The following is an 11707-nucleotide window of genomic DNA, read 5'->3' on the forward strand; positions in this document are numbered from 1 at the left end:
ACTTAAAGAATCAACTTGGTGGGGTGACTTGATGAAAGGACTTAAAGAGTCGACTTGGTGAGATTACTTGGTGGGGTGACTTGATGAACGGAATTAAAGGGTCAACTTGTGGGGGTGACTTGATGAATTGACCTAAAGAGTTGACTTGGTTAGAGTACTTGGTGGGGTGACTTGATGAATAGACTTAAAGAGTTGACTTGGTGAGTGTACTTGGTCTGGTGACTTGATGAACACACTTGAAGAAGGGACTTAGTTAGAGTACTTGGTGGGGTGACTTGATGAATAGACTCAAAGAGTCGACTTGGTGAGAGTACTTGGTGGCATGACTTGATGAGCGAACTTAAAGAGTCAACTTGGTGAGAGTACTTGGTTGGCAGAAGTGATGAACACAATTAAAGAGTCAACTTGGTGGGAGTACTTGGTGGGGTGACTTGATGAACAAGCTTAAAGAGTCATCTTGGTGAGAGTACTTGTTTTTTTGACTTGATGAACGGACTTTAAGAGTCAACTTGGTGGGGCGACTTGATGATTAGACTTAAAGGTTCAACTTGGTGGGTTCACTTGATGAACAAACCTAAAGAGTTGACTTGGTGAGAGTACTTGGTGGGGTGACTTGATGAACAGACTTAAAGAGTCAACTTGGTGGGGTGACTTGATGAACAGAATTGAAGAATCGTCTTGGTTAGAGTAATTGGTGGGGTGATTTGGTGAATGGACTTAAAGAGTCAACTTGGTGAGAGTACTTGGTGGCATGTATTGATGAGCAGACTTAAAGAGTCAACTTGGTGAGAGTACTTGGCAGGGTGAACTAATGAACAGACTTAAAGAGTCAACTTGGTGGGAGTACTTGGTGGGCCGACCTGGTGGGGTGACTTGATGAACGGAAAGAATCGACTTGGTGAGAGTACTTGTTTTGGTGACTTGATGAATGGACTTAAAGAGTCAACTTGGTGAGAGTAATTGGTGGGGTGACTTGATGAACGGACTTAAAGGGTCGACTTGGTGGGGTGACTTGATGAACGGACCTAAAGAGTGGACTTGGTGAGCGTACTTGGTGGGCTGACTTGATGAACAGACTTAAAGAGTCAACTTGGTTAGAGTACTTGGCGGGGTGACTTGATGAACATACTTGAAGAATCAATTTGGTTAGAGTACTTGGTTGGGTGACTTGATTAACGAAGTTAAAGAATCAACTTGGTGAGAGTACTCGGTGGCGTGACTTCATGAGCGGACTTAAAGAGTCAACTTGGTGAGAGTACTTGGCAGGGTGAACTGATGAACAAACTTAATGAGTCGACTTGGTGAGAGTACTTGGTGGGCTGACCTGGTTGGGTGACTGGATTAACGAACTTAAAGAGTCGACTTGGTGAGAGTACTTTTTCTAGTGACTTGATGAAAAAACTTGAAGAGTCAACTTGTTGGGGTGACTTGATGAAATGACTTAAAGGGTCAACTTCGTGAGAGTACTTGGTGGGGTGACTTGATGAATGAACTTAAAGGGTCAACTTGGTGGGGTGACTTGATGAATGAACTTAAAGAGTCTACTTGGGGAGAGTACTTATTCCAGTGACTTGATGAATGGACTTAAAGAGTTGACTTGGTGGGGTGACTTGATGAAAGGACTTAAAGAGTCGACTTGATGAGAGTAGTTCATGGGGTGACTTGATGAATGAACTTAAAGGGTTGACTTGGTGGTGTGACTTGATGAACGGACCTAAAGAGTTGACTTGGTGAGAGTAGTTGGTGGGGTGACTTGATGAATAGACTTAAAGAGTCAACTTGGTGAGATTCCTTGGTGGGGTGACTTGATGAACGCACTTGAAGCATCGACTTGGTTAGAGTACTTTGTGGGGTGACTTCATGAATGGACATAAAGAGTCAACTTGGTGAGAGTACTTGATGGCACAACTTGATGATCGGACTTAAAGAGTCAACTTGATGAGAGTACTTGGAGGGGTGACTTGATGAATGGACTTAAAGAGTCAACTTGGTGAGAGTACTTGGTGGGGTGACTTGATGAACGGACTTAAAGAGTCAACTTGGTGAGAGTACTTGGTGGGCCGACCTGGTGGGGTGACTTCATGAACAAACTTAGAGAGTCGACTTGGTGAGAGTACTTGGTGGGCTAACTTAGTTGGGTGACTTCGTGAACAGACTTAAAGAGTCGACTTGGTTAGAGTACTTGGTGTGCCAACCTTGTGGGGTGGCTTGATGAACAGACTTAAAGAGTTGACTTGGTGTGCCGACCTCATGGGGTGGCTTAATGATCGAACTAAAAGAGTTGACTTGGTGAGAGCACTTGGTGCATCGACCTAGGGAGCCAAGCTGGTGAGTTGAATTGGTGAGCGAGCTTAAAAAGGAAACTTGGTTGGGAAAGTTGGCGAGGCGAGATGGTAGGCTGACTTGGTGAGCCATATTGTCGAGCAAACTAAAAGAGTCAACTTGTTGAGGCTACTTGGTGGGGTGACCTGGTGACCCCACTTGGTGAGCCGTCCCGGTGAGCGAACCTATCCAACCCTTGGTCGCCAGCCCTGAGGAGAGGCAACTTGACTAGCTAACTTGGTGAGAAGACTTAAAGAGTCAACTTTGTGAGGCAACTAGATGAGTTGGCTCATTGAGGCAACTTGGTGGGGTGACTCGATGAGCTGACCATGCGAGAAGACCTTGTGCGCGAACTAAATGTGTTGACTTGGTGAGTGTTCTTGAACAGTCGACTTATTGAGCTGACTTGGAAAGCCGACATGGTGAGCAGGGCTTAAGACGTGACATAGGAAGCTCCCCTTAATACCATAAACTTATAACAGAACCATAGAAATATTAGAAAATGTGAGAACAAAATGTGGTCTTGTCATTTGGACCGCAGAAGTGGAATTGCATAATTCATAAGCACAATATGCTAATCCACACGGGCGCCTTCACTGCAACTGTCTGCAAGACAAGCTGCCAGCTATCACCTAGAGTTGTCGTAGACAACATTCAAGCCTTTATTAAATAGGCAATTGTATGTTGGACGAGAAGGCTCTAGATGCTCAGACTTAATACCTATGGCTGGAAGACCCTAACAATACACATAAGTCTGCCTAATACATCTTTGACAAATTATTTTAGAAATTTTGGTAGCCCAACTTCCAAAGGCCATAACTCACGAATCATTGCTCTGATTGGCTATTATAAACACTTTTCAAAAATTCCAACTCCTGTTCTATAGGCTTGAACCGTCACATGTGCCCTTCCCTCAATTTTTTGGACCTCATTCGAGCACTCTAACGCCTCCAACAGTCAACACTTATGCTCGAGCTAACTTGTTGAGAAGACTTAGAGAGTCAACTCATTGAGGCGACTTGGTGGGGTTGATCTGGCAAGGTGAAACCCACTTGGTGAGAAAACTGCAAGAGTCAGCTTGGTGAGCGCACTTGAATTGCCAGCTTGGCGAGCTGACATGGTGAGTGGGCTTAATGAGGTGAGTTGGTGGGGCAACTTGGCGAGTGGAATTAAAGAGCCAACTTGGTGAGGCAACTAGATGAGTTAGTTCATTTAGATGATAAGGTGAGCTGAACTGGGGAGGCGACTTGGCGAGCGAACTTGGTGAGCTGACTTGGCGAGCCGAATTGGGGAGTCAACCTGGCGAGCAAACTTGAAGAGTCAACTCATTAAGGAAACTTTGCAAGTCCACCTTGTGAGACGACTTGGGGAGATGACCTAGGGGCAGACTTGGTGAGTGTGCTTGAATTGTCGGCTTGTCGAGCTGACACGGGGAGCCAACCTAGCGAATCGACGTGGTGAGTGGGCCTAACGAGGCGAGTTGGTGGGGTGACTTGGTGAGTGGAATTAGAGAGCCAATGTGGTGAGGCGACTCGGTGAGTTGGTTTGTTGAGATGACATGGTGAGCTGACTTGGTGAGTTGACTTGGTGAGCGAACTTAAAGAGTCGACTTGGGAACATACTCAAGTTGACTTGTTGAGGCGACCTGGCGAGTGGGCTTAAAGAGTCAACATGGTGAGGTGACACATTGAGTTAGCTCCTTGAGGCGACTTGGTGGGCCTACTTGATTAGTCAACTTGGTGAGCTGACTTGACGAGCTGACACGATGAGTGGGCTTAAAGAGGCGACTTGGTGGAGTAACTTGACAAGCCAACTTATTGAGGTGAGATGGTGAGCTAACTTTTTGAGTGCACTTAAAGAGTCAACTTCATGAGGTGACTCGGCAAGTTAGCTCGCTGATGTGACTCGGGTGGGCCGACCTAGCGAGTGAACTTAAAGAGCCGACTTGGGCAGGCTGACCCAGTGAGCGAACTTAAAGAGTTGACTTGGCAACATACTTGAACAACGGACTTGGTGAGCTGACATGGTGAGTGGGATTAGAGAAGCAACTCGGTGGGGCAACTTGGCAAGCACACTTGCTAGGGCAAGGTGGTAAAATGACTAGGTGAGTCGACTTGGTGAGCTGACTTAGGGAGCTGACTTGGTGAGCGAACTTAAGGAGTCGACTTGGTAAGGCAACCTAAATAGTTGACTCAGTGATCTAGCTTGGGGAGCCAACATGGTGAGCTATCTTAAAGAAGAGGTGACCTGGTGGGGCAACTTGGTGAGGTGAGATGGTAAGTCATCTTGGTGAGCTGGCTTGTCGAGCTATTAGCAAACTTAAAGAGTCAATTCTTTGAGGCAACTTGGTGGGGTGATTTGGAAAAGACCACATGGTTAGATGACTTGGTGAGCTGACCTGGCTAGAAAAATTGGCAAGAAAACTTATAGAATAGACTTGCTATCCCCAACCAGGATTGCACACCTGGGTCAACCCAACTTGGGTCACTTGACTAGGTCAACCCATCTCCGTCGCTCCAGCCTCGGGCGACCCGACTGGGTCGCCAGAGTGTGTCGAAAAGGGAAAAAAATCATGGGAGGCCTTATATAACAAAAAGTTCTAAATTTTGGGCATTACAAAAGAAAAAAAACAAGTTACCCACTTTTGGATCATGCACAGGTTTTAGTTCACATATTGCCAAGCCGAATCGAGGCGTTATGCCTAGCAAGCCAGATTCGAGGTAGGGTAGCCAAAACGATCCAATTTGAGAATTTTCTTTATAAAAAGAGATCATGATTAGCCCCGTAAGGCAAAAAAGAATGAAATTTTGGGAGTTCAAAAAAAATGTTACCTGGTTTTGGATCACGCATAAGGCTCGGGTCACGTAGCATTGAGGTACCCTAGGTGACATGATTCGAACGAAAAGTTGACGGTGGCATGAGTCATGCAAAAACATTGGAGGCCATTAAGGCTTGAGGGGCTTCGAGTCGAGGTTGTTGAGGCAGGTCAGGTTGAAAACTTTGGGTGTTAACCAAAAAGAAAAAGTTAACCACTTTTGGATCATGTACACGGCTCAGGGCACTTAGAATCAAGTCGAGCACGGTGACATGAGTCATGCGAAAAATTTGGAGATGACTCGAGTCAGGGTATCTGACTCTATTCGAGTTTAAAACTTTGGGACTTGACAAAAAGAAGAAAAAGAAAAAAGAAAAAGTTACCCAATTTTGGATCACGTAAGTGACTCGGGCCACTCAGAATCAAGGCGAGTGTGGTTACATGAGTCGAGCGAAAAAAAATGGAGGTGGTTAAGGCTCGAGGCAATTCTAGTTGAGGTAGCTGAGTCAATTTGAAAACTTTGGCCATTAGCCAAAAAAAGAGTTAATCGCTTTTGGATCACATACATGACTTGGAGCACATAGAATCAAGTCAAGCATGGTGACATGAGTGGTTTGAAAAAATTGCAGTCGATTAAGGCTCGAGGTGATTTTTGTTGGGGTTGCTGACATGATTCGGGTTGAAATCTTTGGGTGCTAACCAAAAAAGGAAGAAGTTAACTACTTTTGGATCACGTACATGACTCGAGGCACCAAGTCAAGCATGATGACATGAGTCCTACAAAAAAATTGGAGGTGGTTAAGGCTCGAGCCGATATGAGTCGGGGTTGCTGACACAATTTGGGTTGAAAACTTTGGGCATTAACCCAAAAAAAATTGACCGCCTTTAGATCACACACATGACTCGGTGCACTTAGAATCATGTCGAGCACGGTGACATGAGTCGTGCAAAAAAATTGGAGGCAATTGGGGTAGCTAGGGGGATTCGTGTCAGTGTTTCCGACACGGTTCGAGTTGAAAACATTGGGCATTAACCAAAAAAAAAAAATTGACCTCTTTTGGACCACATACATGACTCGGGGCACTTAGAATCAAGTCGAGCATGGTGACATGGGTTGTGCAAAAAATTTGAAGGCGATTCGAGTTGGGGTAACCAATTCGATTTGAGTTCAAAACTTTGGGTGTTAACCAAAAAAATAAGTTAACCAATTTTGGATCACGTACATGAGTCGTCTGCCCTCGTGAAAATTAAAAAACCCCACTCGCCTGGAATTTGCAGTCAGAAGATTTTTCTGCCCTCACCAAAATTTACAAACCCCACCCGCTCAAAATTTGGACTTGGAAGACTTTTTCACCTTCACGAAATTTACAAACCCCAACCACTCGGGGCCCCCGCCGATGTCTCCAGATTTCCTAACATTGCCATCCGCTGCCACATCCCAGTTTGGGAATATTAACCCAATTCCCTTTCGATGATCATGCAAAGTGCGCCCATGAAATAGGGTTTCCCCATCTCTTAGGATCGACTAACCCATGTCCAAGTGTTGCTCACATGGAACCTTTGCCCACTTTAGTCTTCAAAGTTCTCATTTGAATATTTGCTACTAACACCAAGATCTATACCATGGGCTGGTCCACCCAGGCTCATGCCCAAGGTTTCATAACAACCCCCACGTCCTCCTACTCATCTGAGCCTGGCACTTGCCCTGATGATCAAGTATAGCTTGCACACTTCAGCGCCATCCATTTTTGGGGCTAGTTGATTCGGCAGGTGAGTTGTTACAAACTCCTTAGTGGATTTTGACTTCGATGACCACCATCCTGCTATCTTTATCAACCAACACCCTTTGTGGGATCTAGCTTAGCACACAATTTGGCACCATAACTCAACTTTCGGTTCATCCCGCATTGCCAATTCTGCTTACCAAAAATGGCCCACTTGGAGCTTGCGATTCTGTGGCATGGCTCAACAGAGCAGCCACACCGACTTACCTATTTAAAGTTTGAGAATAGGTCGAGGGCATTACACCCCTGATGCCTCTAATCATTTGCTTGACCTGATAAAACTTGCACGTGAGCTCTAGCTATCCTGAGGGAAACTTCGAAGGAAACTAGCTACTAGATAGTTCGATTAGTCTTTCGCCCCTATACCCAAGTTAGACGAACGATTTGCACATCAATATCGTTGTCGGCCTCCACCAAAGTTTCCTCTGGCTTCACCATGCTTAGGCATATTTCACCATCTTTCAGGTCCCAATAGGTGTGCTTACACTCAAACCCTTCACAGAAGATCAGGGTCGGTCGACGATGCACCCCTTGAGAGGGGATCTCACCAGTCAACTTCCTTGCGCGTCGTGGATTTTCCCAGCCTACCAACTCGCACACATGTTAGACTCCTTGGTCTGTGTTTCAAGATGGGTCGGATGGAAAGCCTGCTGGCCAGCACCACGAGCGCACAGGTGCCAGAGAGCCCACCATAAAGGCACACACTTCACTCCTCGACCACTATGATGAAAGTATTTGTGCGACTAGAAGGTCACACTTGTGCCATCGCGACAACCTGTTCTGGCATGTCCCTTGAACCGAGTGACGGACTGGCTCACACCGTTTTGCATCTGATCGAGGCACATCACTGGCCTCCATCTGCTTCCCTGCTGGCAATTTCAAGCACTCTTTAACTCTCTTATCAAATTCTTGTTCATCTTTCCCTCGCGGTACTTGTTCTGTATCGGTCTCTCGCCCGTATTTAGCCTTGGACAGAATTACCACCCGATTAGGGCTGCATTCCCAAACAACCTGACTCACCGATAGTGCCCCATGGTGCGACAAGGTCCAAGCCTAATGGGGCTCTCACCCTCTCCGACGCCCCCTTCTAGGGGAATTGGGCCTGGTTTATTGCTGAGGATGCTTTTATAGACTACAATTTGACAGGCACGACCGTCAATTTTCATGTTGGGCTCTTCTCGATTCGCTCGCCATTACTAGGGGAATCCTAGTAAGTTTATTTTCCTCCACTTATTGATATGCTTAAACTCAGCATCTTTTCACTCCTGACTTGGGGATGTGGTAGAGATGCAGCATGCCCGCACTGCGGCAGGTTGCTAGACCCAAAATAAAGTTCCTCGTGAGGAATCCTTCGATTAGTACAAACTAACGCTGGCCTTTGTGAGCCATCGCTCATCGTGATAGATCGATGGACCTCTTGCTCATTTCAGCCAACCACGCCACTTGCGGACATGGATGGCCATCTCTGCTCCTTCCTGGGGAGGGCAATTTTGTAGTGCAACGCCCAAGTAGACGTGCCCTTGGCCAAGGCCTCGGGTGCAACTTGCATTCAAAGACTTGATGATTCATGAGATTCTGTAATTCACACTAAGTATCGCATTTCGCTACATTCTTCATCATGGCGAGAGTCAAGATATCCGTTGCCGAGAGTCATGATTTTGTTATGTTTTTGTCTTTTGGCAACCCAAGCACGCAAGTCACTAGATCGTGCTTCATTCTTTGGATTGCTAAGGTGTGCGATGCACCCGTGTGTTGGGTGTTGACACATCCCAAATCTCGAGAACCCAATGGGTATGTCAAGGAATGCTGTGGTGTGTCCCTGCCCCATGACCTTGCAAAGGTGGGAGTTGATTCATGGGAGAGTTGTGTCATCAGACAGGGCCCTTTCCCCATAAATCATGCAAGTGCACCCATCCTAAATGCAGAACACTCCAAGCAACGAGTTAACACACCTGGGCAAGGCAACGGGGGTTGCGGCAATCTCGACTTGCTGCCGTCAAAATGATGGATCCCTAGCACAGAACCGCGCATGTGATTGGACCATGAAATCTCAATGAGCAATGAGGTTCGGACCCCCTCTGAACTATAACTAAGTAGAGACCTCTCACTCTGATGCAAACATCATTCGAAGGTATTGATCATAATACAAATTGCATCCGAGTCTCTTCTTTGTCCCGCGGGGAATCCACGCTTTCGATCATAGCATTTGATGTGACCCTCAACCTTGACAGTGCTAGACCCATAGCTTGGCTGTCCAGCACATCACTACAGGGTCAAGTTTCTAAGTATCACCAAAATTTTGGGGGCGAGGAGGAGGCCAGCTCCATCCCCTACACGATTTAAGGTCTCGAATCGAGAATGATCCTATCGCAGGTTCACGTACGGTAACCTTGTTACGACTTCTCCTTCCTGTAAATGATAAGGTTCAATGAACTTCTCGTGACATCGCCGATAGGAACTGCCGTCGTCACTATGATCTGAACACTTCACCAGATCATTCAATTGGTAGGAGTGACGGGCAGTGTGTACAAAGGGTAGGGACGTAGTCAACGTGAGTTGATGACTCACACTTACTAGAAATTTGTCATTGAAGATCAATAATTGCAATGGTCTATCCCCATCATGATGCAATTTGGCAAGATTTCCCAAACCTTTCAGGCTAGGGAGAGAAACTCATTGGTTGCATTAGTATAGCGCACATCCGGCCCAGAACATCTAAGGGCATCATAGACCTGTTATTGCCTCAAACTTCCATGGCCTAGGAGGCCATAGTCCCTCTAAGAAGCTAGTCGCGAAGGGGAACCTCTGCGTAGCTAGTTAGTAGGATGAGGTCTCATTCGTTAATGGAATTAACCAGACAAATCGCTCCACCAACTAAGAACGGCCATGCACCACCACCCATAGAATCAAGAAAGAGCTCTCAATCTGTCAATCCTTACTATGTCTGGACCTGGTAAGTTTCCTCGTGTTGAGTCAAATTAAGCCATAGGTTCCACTCCTGGTGGTGCCCTTCCATCAATTCCTTTAAGTTTTAGCCTTGCGACCATACTCCCCTCGAAACCTAAACACTCTAATTTCTTAGAAGGTACTGGTAGAGTCCTTAGAGAAACATCCGTCGATCCCTGGTTGACATTATTTATGGTTGACACTAGGACGGTATCTGATCATCTTCGAGCCCCCAACTTTCATTCTTGATTAATGAAAACATCCTTGGAAAATGCTTTCACAGTGGTTCATCTTCCATAAATCCAAGAATTTCACCTCTGACAATGAAATACGAATGCCCCCCACAGTCCCTATTAATCATTACTCTAGTCCTGAAGGCCAACGGAATAGGACCAGACTACTATCGCGTTATTCCATGCTAATGTATTCATAGCACAGGCTTGCTTTGAGCACTCTAATTTTTTCAAAGTAACAGTGCTGAAACCATGACCTAGCCAATTAAGGCCAGGGACATACTACCACTAGAAGGGATGTGAGGGCTAGTGCACACCAAGAAGGCAAACCGACCATGACGACCCAAGGTCCAACTACAAGCTTTTTAACTACAACAACTTAAATATATGCTATTGGAGCTAGAATTACCATGGCTTCTGGCACCAGACTTGCCCTCCAATGGATCCTATTTAAGAAATTTAGATTTTACTCATTCCAATTACTAGACTTGATGAGCCCAGTATTGTTATTTATTGTCACTACCTCCCCGTGTCAGGATTGGATAATTTGTGCACCTGCTGCCTTCCTTGGATGTGGTAGCCATTTCACAGGCTCCCTCTCCAGAATTGAACCCTAATTCTCTGTCACTCATCACCACCATGGTAGGCCTCTATCCTGCCATCGAAAGTTGATAGGCAAAAATTTGAACAAAGGTCGTGCAATCTGTCGAGTTATCATGAATCACCGAAATAGTGGGCGAGCCTGCATCGGCCTTTTATCTAATAAATGCATCCCTTCTAAGAGTCAAGATTTGGTGCACGTATTAGCTATAGAATTACTACAGTTATCCAAGTAGCAAAGTACCATCAAAGAAACTATAAATAATTTAATGAGCCATCCGCAGTTTCACAGTCTGAAATAGTTCATACTTAGACATGCATGGCTTAATCTTTGAGACAAGCATATTACTACTGGCAAGATCGACTAGGTAGCTTCTAACAATGAGGGGACCCCCAAGACCTGCTATAGGCAAGGGATGCCTGCCGCGATGGGAAACCAAAATTTGCATTCACTCCATCATGCATCCAAACATAATCCACCGCACAAGCAACAAGAATGGCGTTCATAGAACAAGCAGGACTTGGAACACTTAAAGATTTCACACAAGAGGAAAGTATCCCATCGTCGACCAGAGAGGGCCAAACAGGGAGCCTTGATTTATAGGAACCTAGGAAGAACATCCCGTATGGAACCCTTTACCCTCGAGCTCACTATCGCCACTACTCGAAAAGAATCCTCAAGTCTATATGAGATGCACTGTGCACGTAGCCACCTCAATTGTAAGGCCACTCAGAGACATCCATTTCCCAAGAATATGCCTCCTACACACCTATTGAGGTGCACCCACACAGACAAAAGCCTTCTTGATCGCAACAAACATTTTCCCATGATGAAGAGCTGGTTGTCGAAGTGCCAATGAAGACCACCGTGCTTAAGGGTGAAGGGCCATGCGAGTCAAAAACATGGCTGGTTATGCGATTGGAGGGGGCATCACTATGCATGTGACCACCTCAATTATAAGGCCACTCAAGGGCATCGTGTATAACACCCAATGCTCACATTTATA

General features: G+C 45.9%; 1 non-coding gene and 2 pseudogenes across 1 annotated transcript; all 3 read right to left on the reverse strand.

Moving 5' to 3' along the window:
- Window positions 1–6310: 6310 nt before the first annotated feature.
- Window positions 6311–8200, reverse strand: LOC149535666 (25S ribosomal RNA; annotated as a pseudogene).
- Window positions 8201–8419: 219 nt separating this feature from the next.
- LOC149535667 (5.8S ribosomal RNA) lies at window positions 8420–8573 on the reverse strand. Its single transcript, XR_016358258.1, has one exon. It is a non-coding gene; the product is annotated as a 5.8S ribosomal RNA (ribosomal RNA).
- Window positions 8574–9277: 704 nt separating this feature from the next.
- On the reverse strand, window positions 9278–11071 carry LOC149535668 (18S ribosomal RNA; annotated as a pseudogene).
- Between the last annotated feature and the right edge of the window lie 636 nt (window positions 11072–11707).

The sequence above is a fragment of the Cupressus sempervirens genome, chromosome 10 (genome assembly GCF_028749045.1).
Source record: "Cupressus sempervirens isolate cs-2001-9-10 chromosome 10, ASM2874904v1, whole genome shotgun sequence".
Lineage (NCBI taxonomy): Eukaryota > Viridiplantae > Streptophyta > Pinopsida > Cupressales > Cupressaceae > Cupressus > Cupressus sempervirens.